Genomic DNA, 17,477 nt, shown 5'->3' on the forward strand with positions numbered 1-17,477 from the left:
ACGTCAGCTCGCGCAATCCGAGTAAATTTTCAGATATCTTCCTTTCGCGCCTCTTTCTCGAACCTAACCGAGTTTTTATGGAAAAAAAAAAATGCGACCCGATTCTACATTTTCCGCTACGGCGACGTTTCCATAGGGGTCACGTGGAATTTCCTCATTCGACGTGCTTCGCTGAAACTTTAATGTAACGGAAAACGATTACGCGCGGTTTCGCTCGTACACCGGCGATGACGCATTAATCGCAATGACACTTTAATACCGAGGAGGACGTGGATATTTATGCGTCGGCTTTATCGCGGTGCAAATATTAACGCCTGCGTGAACCCGCTGCGACCTAAACACGGTCGCGTTCGAGAGTCAGGTTCAGAAAAAGAGGCCTCCCGCAGGAGAGAGAAATAAATAAAAAGCTCGAGGACCTTCGTTGAATTTGATCGTTCAAAATACTAGACTCGAAATTAAGTAATTGTACTAACACTCATCGTTTCTCGTTCTTATCGGCCTTGATTACAATTTTATAAAGTAAAATATATAGACAAATTATATATATAAATGCAAATATAAAAACAAACTATTGTGCAATTTAAAATTCATGCAATTTCGCTCGATTTTATTGTCTTATATAATTTAAATGTAGTCTACTACATAGCTTTAAGCCACATTTAACAAATATATATAACAGTATGAAACATAACAGTTGAAACGTCTGTAGAGAAAATGATAAAGTTATCATTTGAACCTAACAGAAGAGATAATTTTCACATTCTCTAAGAAAATATTTCAAACACAAAAATATTTATTATATTATCCTCATGTTTCTCCTTTGTATCAAGCAATTTTGTTTTTGTTAAAAATAGTAAAAACTTTAAATATGAAGGTTAAATGTATACGATCTATCTTGTCTATAATTTAAATCAAACTACTAATATTACATCGTAGGATACTATTGATATTTATTGGACGTGTGAATCTAAAAAGTCACACAAAGAAACAAATAACTTCTATTATAATAACTTCTATATAAATAACTTCTATATAAATAACTTCTATATAAATAACTTCTATTAAATAACTTCTATTATGCTTAAAAGTTAAAAGAGAAATAATGATTTTGAATCACTCTCTATAACGTTTTATAGAAAGTGATGTCATGATTGGTAGAAATGAAATGCCTGTGTTTGATGACGACGAAATATTTCTAGATAAGAACAAGCATGAATCGTTTGAATCATCTTGTTAGCATGCAAAGAATTCTGTTAGCAATAAGTTTAAAAAATCATCATCAAAATATCATTAACTATCGTTTATTTTCGTTTACATAGACCATTAGTTTCTATTTTGTCGTACATATGGAAAATCGTTAATCCAAACGTTCAGAGAAAATAAAATTTTACGATAAAAACTTTCTATTTTATGCGTCACAAGTTTTACACAATAGCACGAAATTGTGTTTTATAGCACGTTAATCGGCATAGTATAATAGCGTAAATAAATTGTTGTATGTTTTAGGGATTTTATTTTTGGATATTTGGCTAGATTGTCAATTTTTCTCCATGCGAGCGCTGCAGGGAATTCACGTAAATTCTTTGTGTACTCGACAAAAAGTGTCAATGATAATAAAACTCGATTCATAATTGAAAATTGGATTTTCAACTATTTTAAGTTAAAAAGAATATTAATTATTGTAACAAACAATAAATTTATCGTATTACTAATATTGTCAAAATAATGTACATTTGCAATTTTATTAAATTTTTGTACCTTAATATATTGTATAAATTGTATTATCAATAAACGCGATAGCCCCGCATTTCCTATGTAAAATAAAATAGCTTTTGCACTTTATAACTTACTAAAATTTTCGAACTTTCAATATTTCCAATATCGGATTTTCTTGTGAAAACTAGAACATTACAAACTAAAATATTTATTTGAAAAGTACATTTTTAGATGTAATTAGTTTTAATTAAAGGTGGGTCAAAAACTCCGAATTAAAATAATGTAATTTTAATTGTCAAAATAAATCATCAATGTGCGTTACGATCGTATTCGTCTCCTGTTTTTCGATATTGAAGTTTCCTCGCGTTATCTCTAAACCGGAAACCAGCAGAAAATGAAAATGAAAACACAGCATATCACGCAACTTTTAAACGGCGGATAGATTTGATTTCCGATGCCGACGTGCGAGACAGAATTTTAATTACTCGCTTATCCTACAGAAAATTGATGTTCCTCCACATATCTCCGTCTCTTTTTCTTTTTTTTTCTTTCCGGCGTTCTGTGCATTGTGTCCTCCCTTTTTCCACCAACATCGATGGAAATCAATGTTTCCTCCTTCTCCTATTTTTCGTCGTTCTCCTATTTTTCCACGTTTTATTATTTTGCCTTGTCAACAGCCGACTAGGAGAATTTTGAAAAAATTTTTTACAATATATACATACATCTGCCTCTATTTTTACAGCGGAAAAAAAAACAAAAAAAAATGTAGTTTATTTCTATGAGAATTCTCAAAAATATATTTCAAATATCTTTTTACATTTTATTTCCTTTCCACACACATACACGTATACGCTTGACGGATTACGTAAAGGAAAATGGCTTCGCTGCTTTCTTCGGCAGCATCTTGCGTAATATCTTTTCACCGTCATTGACAGATGACAGAACAAACTGCCGGAAAGAGCAATTTCAAAACATTGTGTAGCATGACCTGTGCTTTTGAATAATTAATTGCTGTCAACGAAGAGACGATGCACGGAAGACATAACTTTCGAACGGCTGTCTAATTAACCTTTCTATAGTGCTCTCTGTGAACGCGTCCGCCGACAAACGCGGTTAACTTCGTCGTGACGCAATGCGGCGATTCGCAAAGACCCCAAACCCTCATCGTATATTTAGGGTTAAATGTAACCGTCCTATTCCGGAGTTAATTCCATTAGTCCAAAAAGCGTACGACAACCTTAATATTTATATTATACCGAATGATATGTCTCTATCAACCAAATATTCTCTATATTATTTTTTTATAATATTCTTTATATTATATCTTGCTAATAAAACATTCAAAAAATAATTGAAGATAATTATAAAATAATTTCGAACGTGTGACGATGTTGTTATCGATATTAACTCTATTTTAATCCATTTGAATCCTAGCGCGAAATGTTCATCGAAACGACTTTCGAGCATCTGTTGCCGGGGGTCGCTCACGAGGGAAACAATTTCCCGAATCGCTGATTTACGATCGCGAATACCGGCGACGTTACGTTCGTCGAGGAAACGACGATCTCACGCCACCGATCGCGTAAACGTTCCTGTTTACTACCGAAAGAACAATAAATCGGAGCACGATATACAAACGTCACCGAAAACCTTGCTCGTCGAACACTAAACACGAACAACGTTATTCTGAAGCTTCGTGGAATGCCTTTCAGGGCCACGCTCCGCATGGAAAAACGTGATTACGGTCCTAAGGGACGAAGGGAGAAGAGAAGGATTCGAGCGTGTCATTGTTCCCGGGAATTCTCTAACGATCAAAAGCGACGCCGCCGTGGAATTTCGTCATTGAAAAGTCGCCCGGAGTGAGAAAGCGAGATTCAATCAAACACGCCGAGATGTTAATGCGTGGGAGGAAATAGAACTTGACGCGATGCGAGATTGATTTAAGCGAATGCTGGTGTAGATGACACACACACAGCGTGACGTATAATTGTAATTCTATCATTTCAATACGGAGATTGTGTTTATAAAATTGCGCAAGTCGTATATCTCTACGGATTGTTTCGATATCAATTATCTCGCCGACTATGCCTCTCGAATAAAATTTTCATTAAACTGTCCAGATTTTAAGTTGGAAATAGTAGAAATTTTTCTCATATATATATATATACGATAAATCGCGAGGACAATAATTGTAGAGAGAGTGCAATCTTTCATAATTAACATCGAAATATATATTAAATGTTTCGACCACGTCTTCAGGAAAAAACACAAAGCCATGAAAATGTGACCGAAATATTCAATATAAATATTTTATCATCAATAATATTTTGCGTTACCTCTGTCTGTTATCGATCTACAGTTTTTTTTCGACTGAGAAAATTAAAAAAAATTTAATCATACAGTTTAGCCCTCCCTTTGCGATCCCAAAACATTCCTCGCAACCATTTTTTTTTTCTTTATTATGTACGAAGAAAGAAATTTATCGTCGAGAAAAGGACGACTAAGAGGATTTGTAAAGAAAGCTATCGACCGTTTCCGGTCAACAATGGGACGCACCGTGGAGTGCACATTCTGAAACGCATTCCGGGAATGTTCTCTCCCCCGAAACCGGAAGTCGTTCCCAGCGCACGTCTGGAGGGGGGAAGAGGGCAGGGAAAGAAGAGAGAGAGCCCGCGGTTTTATCGCGACTGGAAGAAAAAAAAAAAAGACTCACCGTAAATACGAGGATAATCCGTGTGCTGCCGAATAAGGTATTGCGCTTCCGGAGTCCTCTCTTTCAGACGTCGTACACTCTGTGGCACATGTCACACATGAAAACCAACGACGTCGTTAAACAGACGGCGGAGAGAATCCGAAGGAAGGCCGGTTATCTTTTCACTTTCGGTCTCTTTTCGCCTCCTCCTCCTCGCCTTCCCTCTCTTCCTTTAGCACACAACGAGATTCCTTCAATTCTTCTCGCGCGCACTTGGTTCGACCGTCGTTGCCGTTAAGGTTAGGTCGCCGGTTCGTTACGCAGGTAGGCAAGCAGGTACAGACACATATACCTCCAGAAAATTCGGGTTCCAGCTCTCCTTCTCCCTCTTTCACTCACAAATCACGTTCTTTGATACGGAGAATGTCCGACAGGTACGTTACCGCTTCTTCCTTTCTTCCTCTCTATTAATCTTGGCTCGTCGCACTGGGAGAAAAATCGTCCGGATAGAAAAGTATAAAAAAAAAGCAAAACACAATGCACAATTCGACGAACTCGAAGAGACGCGTCGCAAGTCCCTCTCACACACTCTCTCTCTCTCTCTCTCTGCCACAAAACTCGTGGGGAGGGCGCGTCTTCTCTCTTTCTTTCAAAATATACCGGTGTGCGACTCGCGTTGTTTCGGAGCGAAGAGTCTCGGTCCCGACGATCCTGATCCTAGCGATCGTGCTTCCAGCGCTTTGCGAATATCAACAATATTGTCGTGCGCGATCGTAAAGCGTTGCTCCCTCGCCGTCTTCCCGTCTCTCTCTCGCGCAGATCCTGCCGCCGTCCTTTGTTCCTCACGCCTCGGCCGCTGCTACGTGACTGACCGCTTCGTGTGCGCTCGAGGCGCACGAACCGCACCGAAGACACCCGAGGAAGGATCCCGACGGTTCGTCGATCGGAAACGACCCTCGACGCGGCGAGCCGAGGGAGAAGAATCTTCCTTTGTTCAGGCGAGACCGAGCGGCACGACGACGACGACTTGTAACATAGTTCACTCTTCTCCTCTCCCTGTTTCTCTCTCTCTCTTCCTCCCTCTTTCCCTCGTATTATTTTAATCCTTCTTTTTCGCTCCCTTCGCGCGTATGCACTCTCGAGCACTCCTTTCTCTCTCTCTCTCTCTCTCTCTCTCTCACTCTCTCACTCTCCTTTCATTCGTTCGTTCGTTCGTTCTTTCTCTCTCCCCTCTCGCTTCGCGTCGGCGATGCGAGCGATCGCGCGGTCTGTTGGTAACTGAGATCAGACTCGGGAGACCGAAACGCGGCGTCGAGACGCTACGCGAGTGGTGGGGGTAGCTCTCGAGCGTCCACCACCCCACCAACCATTATCGTTAGCCGACGCCGACGCCGACGCCGATGCCGATGCCGCCACCACCGCCATCGCCGGCGGTGTTCCCCCTCCCTCTCCCGGTCGCCCTCCCGGACGGCGCGCAACACCCTCTCGTCGCGCGGCATCAACCCGACGCGACGCGACGCGGCGCCCGTTGGCGTCATAACGGGTGGCCGGATCGAAAGAAGTTTGTGTCTAAAGGGACGATCGATCGGGCACGGGACGACTACGCGAGACGGCTCCGGACGATAACCTTGATCTTCATCTGCGAATTTCGGGTAACGGCCTATCGGAAACTGACGATGGAATAAAATTGCGTGTACCGACCTCGACGAAAGAATTAGAAGAATGTATGCATATTTTTGTTCGATTGTCGTGGAAAATTATTACGTGTATGTGACGTGTAAATGTGGGAGGGAGATTCTCGGTAAGAGAATAATTTTTGATTGTCTCTTGACATAGAGGGGCTGGCTAATAAGTGGGGTAGAATCAACATTTACATTTTATCGAGGGATATGTATTACGAGTGCATTTTGCGCGAAGTTTCGCGATAAATAATGCAAAACTGACGCCGCACAGTTGGACAATCGAACATAAAACTGTAACCAACCAATTACAAGCGAACACAGGTTTCACATCCGTCCCACAACCTATGATACACTATAGTTTGCGACGAATCAATAAAACCCCCTATCTATTACGATAATAAAACGTGATGCGTATCATACTATTCCACAGAGCTATTAAATTTCCTCCCTTTGAGTTGAGTCGATCATTCCACGCAATCAAATTCATACAATATCTTATTTTTCAAATAGAAACCTTTAGTCTCTCTAGCTATTCAATTATTTCTTTATAGACTTTTTTTACAAAATATTATTCAAAAATTTATTACAATATTGATTAACTTGTTAATGGCTGAAAACTGAAATAATCTTACATAATCGTAATTATTTTTTTATCTTACGCCTAATTTTTGAAGATATGAATTTTTCCACTCGTATTCTAAGCACATTCGTATAGTACGGAAATTTTTAATCATTATCCTAAATAGTATCGCGGTCATTGAATTTATATCAAGTAAAAATTAAATTATACATTAAAATATTCATAACGCCCAAGTTTTCTCGTAATAAGACCGATGCTTCATTCATATCGCGCATATGTATATTTATTTTTCAGCACATATGTATAGAATAAAAAACGAAAAAAGCATGGGAAACCTGAGGGTATGGACGCCAGGTGAGGATGAGAGATAATGAGGAAAAGTATGCCGGTCATTGCGAGAGAGGGAATGTTTTACATCCGTGGGAAAATTTTCTGCATGCCGCGGTTTTTCCGTCTGTGTGGAGATCGCGGTTTTGCTTGCCTTTCATTGGACATAATATCCGTAACGACGTTTATGTGCTTGTATGTAATACGTCTATACACACATCGCATGTAATTCAACCTACCTTACGTATATCTCGAGGCTATATATCTTTTGCGTCACTTTTCTTATCGTGCTAATCGTAAAAATGTCATTATTTGCGGGAGAAAAAAATATAATAAATATATAATAAAAAAGTACAATTAAAAGGTAATGAAGTTTAAGTACCATTATGTGAAATCGGGAAATACGTAAAATACTACAGAGTCATCTTGTGTCACATCAAGAATGAGCTGAGAGAAATATTTTGCAATAATTTCTTACATAAATATTACCATGTGTAGAAAGTTTTTGCTAGAAATTACATGCATTCTCTCTCGTAGAAAAGTATTGCGATGTTAAAACTTGTCCTGCGCAATGTATCCACATTTACTCGAAAAAAAAAAAAAAAACTACCCTACCGTAATATATCACAATATGCGAAATCCATTACGTCACACGCAGCAAATTTTTATTAGAAATAAAAAGTTTTTCGCACGATTTTTTTTCAACTCTCGTACATTTATACGACTTTTAGCATTATGTCACGTAGTAAGAAAATATCAAAGGTAGGTAGATTACCATGCAGAAGGGAGAATATTTCACGATGTTGACATCCATGAGAAAACAACCCTGCGGAAGTCGGGAAGGAAGAAGGGGGAGGAGAGATAAATAGTCGAGCTTCTTTTTTCTACTGATTTGACACATGGCTTATCTCGTAGCAATTGCGAAAAGTATCATATGAAATGAGACAAATCAATTATACGGTGATGAAAATCCGTATAACACAGTCCTAAACAAATCGGCAGCGAAAATATCCGGTAAAAGTCAGACGGCAAAAAGGCAAGGACGAATGACATCTTTTTATTCGACAGAGGCATTAAAAGATTCGTGCGGTTTTTGTATAGATACGTTTATTAGACATTAATCTAATAAGACGCGTATATTATTTAATTTATTCACTTTATACATTACTTTATTATTTTATTGAGATTTATAGAAAATATACGTTAAAAAAAGAAAAAAAAAATTTTAACCTTGAAAAATAAGATATAAGCGTTTTAAGCATTTGATTATTTTGGGTTTATTTCGGTTATTATGTTACAAGAAACTTTTCGCTTTCGAAAGTCCTATGTGCCTTAAAAAATCCAAATTTGCGTGACAGGTAGACAAGCTGTCATTAACTTTCGTCACGCGCTCGACTTTCCAATCATTCCCCCAACTAATGTCAGGAATCTTGAAGACAGATGAAAACATTCTAACCGTTAAACACGTTTGCGAGTGCAGACGCAGACCTTTTCATTTCGTTGCGAGCATTGCACGTGTAATTACGAGTCTCTTTCATTGGCATGCATGGAAGACGGTATTAACTGTGTCATAGAGATGCGACCGTAGTTATTACTCAAGACTCAATGTTCTCGACAACCGTATCACGATGACATACCTTTTCGCGTTGCACGTGCTTGGAACATGTGTACATATCGTTATAATATTTAAACAAATTATTTTTCGGACAATTGTTCTCGGAAATGTTAATATATTTTACAATACACATAATATGTTTTACAATTGTATCACACAATATCACACAGTTCCTTCATGCATTATTTTAAATAATATAAATTATAAAAAAATAAGAAAAAAATTTAAGAAAAATGAATGTAAAATGGATATGTCTAACTATAATCTTTGAAGGTCAATCCAATCAAAATAAATAAAAGAAGACGAAGGAACAGACAAAGACCACTTAAGCATTTTTTGAGCAAATCAATCTTCCTTCTGTTTTCTTGTACCTGTTACCTGTTCGTTTATTCATTTAAAGAAAAAGATACAATGAATAACAGAAGCTTTCGAAAGAAAACTTTAAAAATCCCTAAAGAAAATTTTCTAAAGACTTTTCTATGAATCTATGGATTCGTGAAAGTAAAAAGAATTGTCTGGAATTTTTGATGTTTTAGTTATTCGGAAAGAATTTTTTTTTTAACTGACAAGATATTTGTGTGTTTAGGATCCTCTGCAAAAGCCGATCACTCTCTAAAAGATAATTCACGCACGTAAAGTCTACTTCTCAGTCTCTACTTTGTGGAAGTTCGAACTTTCCTCGTAAATTGGCGGATATTTTGAAAGTCGCCACATAAATTCTATCGATATCGCAATTGCATTCGGCGACGAATCTCAATATTCGCTAGTATCCGTATTAAGAACGTCGGTGAATTTAGTGGAGTTCTTATTCCGTGTACTTTCTCCGAACGAAAAGAGATTTCTACTTTATGATTTTTTTTCTTTCATAAACCTGTTAACTAAAATTTGGAATTTTACAATTTATTCACAATTTTTATCAATAAGTTTTAAAATCCCGCATAAATCTGACTGTGTTAAGAAGGCTAGAATAAAATTAGAATGGATAATTTCAAATTTTATAATAATAAATTTTATATAAAAATGAACGATGTTTTAAATGTGACTATTTATTTTTTAATATCTTTTCTACAAATTAGATAAATTCTAAATAAACAGGTTTGATGATAAAAGAAAAACTAAAAATATATCTTATTGTTAGAAATATATATATGAAATATATATAAGAAATTTTTGTCAAAAATTAATTATACATCAATTAAAATTTTTCGTTCTTCAAGAGAGAGAGAAGGAAGAGAAATGTTATTTCTGATTAAAGATGTTTTTTTCTAAGAAGATATTCGACTATATGATGTCCTAGGATAAACATGATTATAGTTGTAAAAAAAGGAAAAATGTCAAAAAAAATTATCCACGATTTCCCGAGCGTTAAATTATGATACGCATAATGACTTTTTGCCACCATTGGAAGAATGGCTTACGGCCCTGAGTCCCGGTCGTGCAGCGAGGGGCACCTGCTCCGGATCCAAGAGACGTTACACGCAACGGACATACCCTACGTATTTTCTCTGGTCGGTTACATTCCGTTTCGTTCCGGGCAAACGGGTATAAAGGGCAGCGGTTCTCAATCGACCGTCAAATTATCGAAGAAAATTCCGTAAAAAGTAACGGGAAATAAACTGTGAAAAATCACGGATAGATATTATTTTTCAAATATGAAAATTGTCTATCAATTTTGCGTCACATGTATCTATTAGCTTCTTCTGAAAGAGCATACTTTTCTCATCATTGCTCAAAGTGTCAGTTTCGATGACTAATTTATCTCTTTTTTTTTTATTTTGTACTTTTATTTCTTTCTAGCGAAAACGAGGAATGGATTTATTTTTTACGAATGAAAATTGTCGTGAAATGTTGATTAATTTGTTTTATGCAAGATGACTTGGCGACATATTTTTGAAATCGATGGCAGACTTTATCTAGGCTCACTCAATATTTTCGCTATCGTACTGTAATCAGCATGTGCTACGAACCGATACGAATGTCAGGAAACAGCTGACTTTTCGGGAAAGCAGCTGCTTTCTAGATATATTTACTCGTTCGCGCGAGTCCCTTGAAACCTTTCCCTTTAGAAGCTCTCTTTTCTACATTTTACGATCGTGCTACAACCAGTTATTAGCGTGCCAGAAATTATATACTTTGACGCGTGTGACATTAGAAAGTCACGTGTTCGCTTGGGAACTTTTATTTCGGAAAATAAATGATGAATGGAACAGAGGCTCTCGAAAACGTCAAAAGTCCACCGTATCGCGTTCGTCTCAAAAAAACTGATCTCGCTTTTGAAGAATTGGCCTTGTAAAATGAAAGGCAGACTCGGCGTTTCGCATCTTTCTCCTTTCGTCTCGTCTTTCCGTTCGCGGATCCATCGGGAACTGGCGCGAGCCACGCCGGAAAACAGCTGACTTGTACTTTTTCGTTCGAAGAGCAGCTGGTCGGCCAGTCTGTCTCTGCATGGGCCAAGAGCCGTCTGCGTTCCTTATACTGGGTGTGCCTCGTATCGATCCACAAGCAAGCACGCTGGTTTATTTTAGTGTAATTGTACGCGCAAAATAATCAAAAATTTCCTCCGTTTTTCGTAAGAAAAAAAAAAAAGAAAAAAAGAAGGTAATACCTGCAGTAAGTTGCAATATATAAGAAAATCTTGCCTCTTGATATACGTAAAGCAATATTGCGTTTGCAATTGGGTTGAATGTTACTTCATATCTTCTCGTATTTCTGTATTAAGAGATATAAAAGAAATTTTCTCAGATATCTTAATATCACGATTGTGCTGTAAAGGAGCCAATTTTATCTCCAATAAATATACAGTCTTAATAGCTTGTGTATTAAAAAATATGTTAATATAAAATATTAATTAACGTCAAGTATATTGCAATGAAATTACGGCAATCAAAAGTTAATTTATTGCTCAACCCGATTTATATAATGTGTTTAGCCAAGCCTCAATATTATCTTTATAAGCGTATAAAAATCGTACATGTGTGCGACGGGAATAAAAAACTTTTAATGCGTTTAGAGATGCGCGCAACAAGTAACGAAAATTACAAGAATTTTCCACTTTCGATCGTTATTTCCGCATGATGTCTCTAACCATGGGTTATTTTCCTGTTTAACTGCAAAAGAAGAAGGCGGAATTTACCGTCGGTCCATTACCTCCTACGGTATTATGGATAATGGAAAGTAGACGACAGACGGCGGTAAAGATCATAAAAAACTTGTACGTGTTTGTTGCCACCGTATATATTATATATATATATATATATATATATATATATATATAATCTTTCCAATGGCGAGAAGCCTGCCTTCGGTGACTATCGCCTTTATCAATGGCAGGCGAGTAACGTGAGGTGCATCGTGGCCCCGACACGATAACCGACTCATCGCAAAACATTCTGTGCCCCGCTACTAAATAACGCGCGATCGCAGGCTTATCATTGATTAATGAAAGTAAAATTGCGAGTTGAAATTTTCGAAGCAGCGAACAGAGATAAAAAAATCATTCAGCGAATCGTTAATCTCTCGAAATATATAGAGTATGACAATTCTTCCCGAAATAGCCGATTACTGTTAATAAATAATTTTACTCATCCATAATTAACACACACACACACACAGATACAGCGATACATTTTCATTTTAACATAAAATTTCCCGCACGTTAGGCTCGTTATAAACAGCTCGATGATCAAAGAGATCGGAGAGAGTCGATGCGACGAGTCGAGTTCACGTTGTTTGATCCAATCGCGCAATTAAAATGAGACTCGAGAATTCCAAGAATATGCTCAAGCAAGAAAATGAGAGCGATTAATCTGACCCGCGTTTCGTCCCCTCGAATGTCTCATCGTGCCGACGCCTGCCGTTAAGAAGAACCACGAGATTTATTTACGCATAAGTTCCTGAATGAATGGAGCAGAATGAACGTATCGAAGAAATAGGACGCTGACGAATAGGCTGAAAATTACGCGACTGAATGGTTGGAAAATTCTACATATTTTACAATATATCGCCCGAAAATAGTCGTTTAAATTAATTATCTTAATTTATGTATACCAAAATGTGATAAATTAATTCAAGTGAAATTCAACAAGAGCACTTTCACTTTTTATAATTATATTAGAATTACATCTTTAAATATGTAAATAAGTAAATTTATATCAAGTATACATTGTTTTAAATTTCTAATTTTTTATAATTTATAAAATGTTAATATTTATGTTAATATTAATATTTATATCAAGTAAATCAATATCGAGAACACTACAATACTGTTCATTAAATATTTATGAAAGTATAATCTACAAATTTTTCTCGAAAGATTTATCACGAACATGTGGTGCAGTAGTTTAAAATAAATTTCGTTCAGAGAGATACATTTTTTTTTATAATTATGTTCAAATTACTTCTTAAATATATAAATAAATAAATAAATGTATGCGTATATTTATAAGTATAAATATTTTATATAAAATTTTTGTATCAATTTATATCAAGTATATTAACATCAAAAAAGTTATCGTCCAGTAAAAAATATTTATGTAAGTTTGACCTGCAAATTTTTCTCAAAGGATTTATCCTGTAGCGCAGTAGTTTAAAATAAATATTGTCAAATAAATCAACGCGATAATAACGAACGATATAAACGAATAAAATGCCATTTTGAAGAGTTATTAATTTATGCTCGATTTTCGCAGAGTCTAATTCCATTCCGGTCATGAGCTACAACCTTTTGCCGAGCTTTTAATTTCAATTCCGATAAAAACATGAATGTTTTCGGTAGGCGTTTCACATCGGTCTTCCATCTTCGTTCGACGAGCTTTTCTCAAATTTAAATGTAAACGGCAAATTTTAATCGTCCTGACAACTCGATCGAAAGCTTTCCAATTTGCAACTGCGCGGAAAGTGAGACGACGATGCAACCCACAAAAAGAAAGTATCGATTATCATTTCTTCGAATTGATTTAACAGAGTATTTTTTAATCATTTAAATATATAATTTCAAACTTATTTATACCACGGTTAAATACAACTTATACAAATAATATAAATTATTGCGACATATATCGAAATCTGCGATATTGATTTATGACCTTAATGCAGTTAAGTCGGAAAAATCACGTAAATTAAAGATTTTATCCTTCGTGAAATATTTATATTCAATTAGTTTTTCGAAAATTTATTACTCAAGTACGATATAATTAGCAAATTTTTGAAATATTAACAAAGCATGTATTGATGATGTGCATGAGGGCTTAATGAATAAAACAAATTGATTTCAATAATTCGTACGGCAAACCGGTTAACGCGGAAATTGATTTCAATAAATTGAATGGCAAACCGGTTAACGAAAATTTGATTTCAGATTCATTTGTACGTTTAATTTCGAAGGTTATAACGCCAAGACAAATAGAGATTTCAAATTAAACTGTCTGCTAAAAAAGTTCGTGTAAGGAATTCGTATTTATTTAGAAATGCCGACGACAGAATCGCGCTAATAATATACGATTATCTGACGAAAATTTTGGAAACATATTTTATATATCTTATACGATCGCAAAATTGACTCGTTAAATTCTCAATTAAATGCGGTTTCTCGATATGATTGCCAATAAAAAGAGATATACACTTTGTATTCTCCATCAACTTAACGGTGCTAAGATCAAAAGATAATTTATGTAATTTGATTATACAAATAAGTGTACATAAAAAAACTTAATATTTTTTTATAAATAATATGTATATCTTGATTTATACAATTAACGTATTCAGAAAATAGAGAAATTTTTGTATATAACTATATAAAACATAAAATAGAATTTAAAAAATTTTTTAAAGACACGAAGTGCTTTAATATATTTAATATAAATCTAATAATCAAGATTTTTTATGTACAATATATATACATAATAAAGACATATGTTCAAATAATAATTATGTAAGACACAGAGCAACATTAATATTTATTAGTAAAAGGGAAATATTGTGGCAATTGTTTTATTCGTTCACTTAACGATTCATTAGCGCTGTGATTGTTAAATATTTGCGCATAATACAAAGAAAAGAAGAAAAGCAAACAGCTGTGCTCGATTCGAGAGTAATCCTCCCTCAAGGTTATGGCGAAAAGAATTCCACGGAAGAAAAAGAAGTAAAAGGGAAATCAAGACGTATCGTGCGACGGTGAGAGCGAAAGCGGCCGTGCTGCTTTGACGATTTTTCTCGACGCGGAAACGTACCAAGGTTACGTGGACGCTTTGTTGCGTCTCACGCCTCAGGGCCACCGATTTCTCGCGCAATCCGTTACATCGAATCGCAAACCACGAAACGGCCGCCTTTACATAATAATATGTACGACCGACGAAAATCTGATGGGCGTAAATCCGCCATCATTTATCATTCTCGTCGTTATCTTTTTTTTTTTTTTTCGAGAAACTTATTTAAATGATAATATTTGTGACTGTTTCCGCTCCTTTAACTTGTTTAAGGCAAACTTTGAAAGGAGAGACTCACAAATTATCTTAAATTAGATAAAATTAAACGACCGTCCTTTTGTCACGCATATATAAATAATAAATAAAGATAAAAATGGAGAATAAATTCAGGATAAAATTGTGCTGAGAAGATAATTTCTCGAAAGAAAAGTCAAAGATACATAGAATAAAAGTTTTTGATGTAGTGCCGTTTTTCTTTTTCGAGAAAAAAAGTTTCACGTTGAAAGTAGTATCCGCTATTTTTTTTATGTATCGGAATTTATATGTGTCTATCGACTATCAAAATAGTCTTACAAATCCAACTTTAGAATCTGTCTACATGATAATACGCATCTATCATACTGATTTCATTTCGTCAGTTCACTGACCTTTCAAAATAACAAGATACAGTAATCGCGAATGTATTGAAACTTTTTTTTTAGACCAATAGTTCGTCCAGTAATTCTAAAAAAATGTGATTTGAAGAAAATTATCGCGAAACCTTTAATACATCACATATAAATAAATATATAAATATACATAAATATAAATAAACATGTGAATATATAAAAATATATAAAAAAATATAAATAAACATATAAGTAAATATATAATATTAATAAATATATAAATAAATATTCGAAAAACTAATGCAACCGACAAAATTTGGGGTATTGTTTACTTTTTTCTTCACAAAGAATCACGGCTTTGTAATTACTGGACACAGTATATATGAGGAGATTTATCGTAGGCGTGACAGGAAACCTTTTCCCCGGTATCTTTAGTTATAATTCCCAGGGCTTTTCGTCCTTCCCTCGCGTACATCTCGGCCCGTAATCTCCTCGCGAACGGTAGCAGCCGATTTTACGCCGAACCTCCTGCTAAGATCGTAAAAGCGCGCGTCGGAGACGGAGTCCGAGCGTAACCGAGACAATTTTTTTTTCTTCATATACACACTACTTGCGTGACACGTATGTACGCACGAGTGTATTACACATACGCACGCCAAGCGACGACGACGATGCCGTCTACAGGAGGGAGAGACGTTTATCGCCCACGATCCGTCACCTCTGCCGCACATGCTGAAGAAATTAAAATTTTTTTGTCCGGTTTCCCCGAACGAGCCGTTTATCGTCGTTTCGGAATCGTCGTTCCCAAGACAGAAAAGAGACGGAAAAAATCGTGAACATCGAGAGACAGCTCAGTCGCGTCATTATAACATATATCTCCATCTATCCATGGGATTTGCGACCGATGGAAAAGGTTTCGCTTTTCTATAGATTTCTATAAATTTCATATAGATTTACTCACCAGCGCGGCTCTCGCTGGCGACCTTTAGCACCGCTGCTACCGATTTCCGGGCTCTTTGATCGGACAGGAACTGCGACACTATGCACCTATAAATAGAAAAAAATATAAATAATATGAATCTTTAAAATCAATATAAAATCAATATCAAGTATATGTAAATATTGCATTCCTTTGATATATATCGAATATCGATATATATGTATAATTTTTATACACATTGACATGTGCATGAAAAATCCAATCGCAAAATTTTGTAAGATTACTAAAATCCAATCGGAAAATTTTGTAAGATTAAGGTCCATTCTTCAATGAGTCATTAGTCGTTAGTCGTAAGCAAATTGACCAATCGCAGTCGATTATTTTCAGTTTGCTTACTAACTAACGACTAATGACTCATTGCAGAATGGCCCTAAGGGATATACGGTTTCAAAGATTCGAGAAAACGATTCATATGAATCTAAAAATCGGATGGAAAAAACGAGGTCTAAATATTTTCACCGTGCCAAATATTTTCCCCCGTCTGTATATTCGACAAAATAAACTGCGCGCACAAAAAAAAGGCTCTCGCGATCCCGAAAAACCGCGCGTGACATGTAAATAACACAGACGCGACATTGAACGCGTCATCGTCGAGAAAAACACGCGATGTAAAAAAATCCCTACGCGCCCGATACGTCGTCACAGCCTAACAACGAAATTTCTCTCTCTCTCGAGATTACATTTCCGCGAACCGGAAGCTTTTCCGCATCGTGTCGAATGCTCACCTCGTGCTCGAAGCTCGACGTCCGCTCTCGTTCGTCGTTAACCTCGCCTCTTGTGAAGGTTAGGTTTTCGCCGGCTCACTCGAGACAGCCGGCACGTGCCGGATGTCCAGCTATTCCGTCAAACGTCGAACGTTCGCGCGAATGATGCGTCTCGCGATGTCGCCGATCGTGCGCGAATCCGCGCAAACACGAGCACCCGCGTCTCCCGGACGCGATAAATTCACGTACGCGACAAATTTGACTTTTCGAACAACCGACCGTGCTCTCTCTCCTACCGGCGCGCGTTCCGTACACACCCGACGCCGCTCGCGCGCGTCTTTCCGTCCGCG

At 36.5% G+C, this 17,477-nt stretch overlaps 1 protein-coding gene across 5 annotated transcripts in view; it reads right to left on the bottom strand.

The window, feature by feature from the left end:
- The window catches only part of LOC105255932 (brain tumor protein), an 85,950-nt gene that overhangs the window by 43,797 nt on the left and 24,676 nt on the right, over positions 1 to 17,477 (bottom strand). For 2 of the 5 annotated variants that reach the window (XM_025407049.1, XM_025407050.1), the window contains exons 1-2: positions 17,149 to 17,429; positions 16,385 to 16,470 (exon numbers count right to left, since the gene is read on the bottom strand). The gene's annotated coding sequence lies outside the window, so the exon portion shown is untranslated. Of the gene's footprint in view, positions 1 to 4,429; positions 5,774 to 16,384; positions 16,471 to 17,148; positions 17,430 to 17,477 lie in introns of those variants that run through there. The other 3 variants (XM_025407051.1, XM_025407052.1, XM_025407048.1) reach the window with 3 other exon arrangements.

Source organism: Camponotus floridanus, unplaced genomic scaffold, assembly GCF_003227725.1.
Source record: "Camponotus floridanus strain SB8 unplaced genomic scaffold, Cflo_v7.5 scaffold16, whole genome shotgun sequence".
NCBI classification, from domain to species: Eukaryota; Metazoa; Arthropoda; class Insecta; order Hymenoptera; family Formicidae; genus Camponotus; species Camponotus floridanus.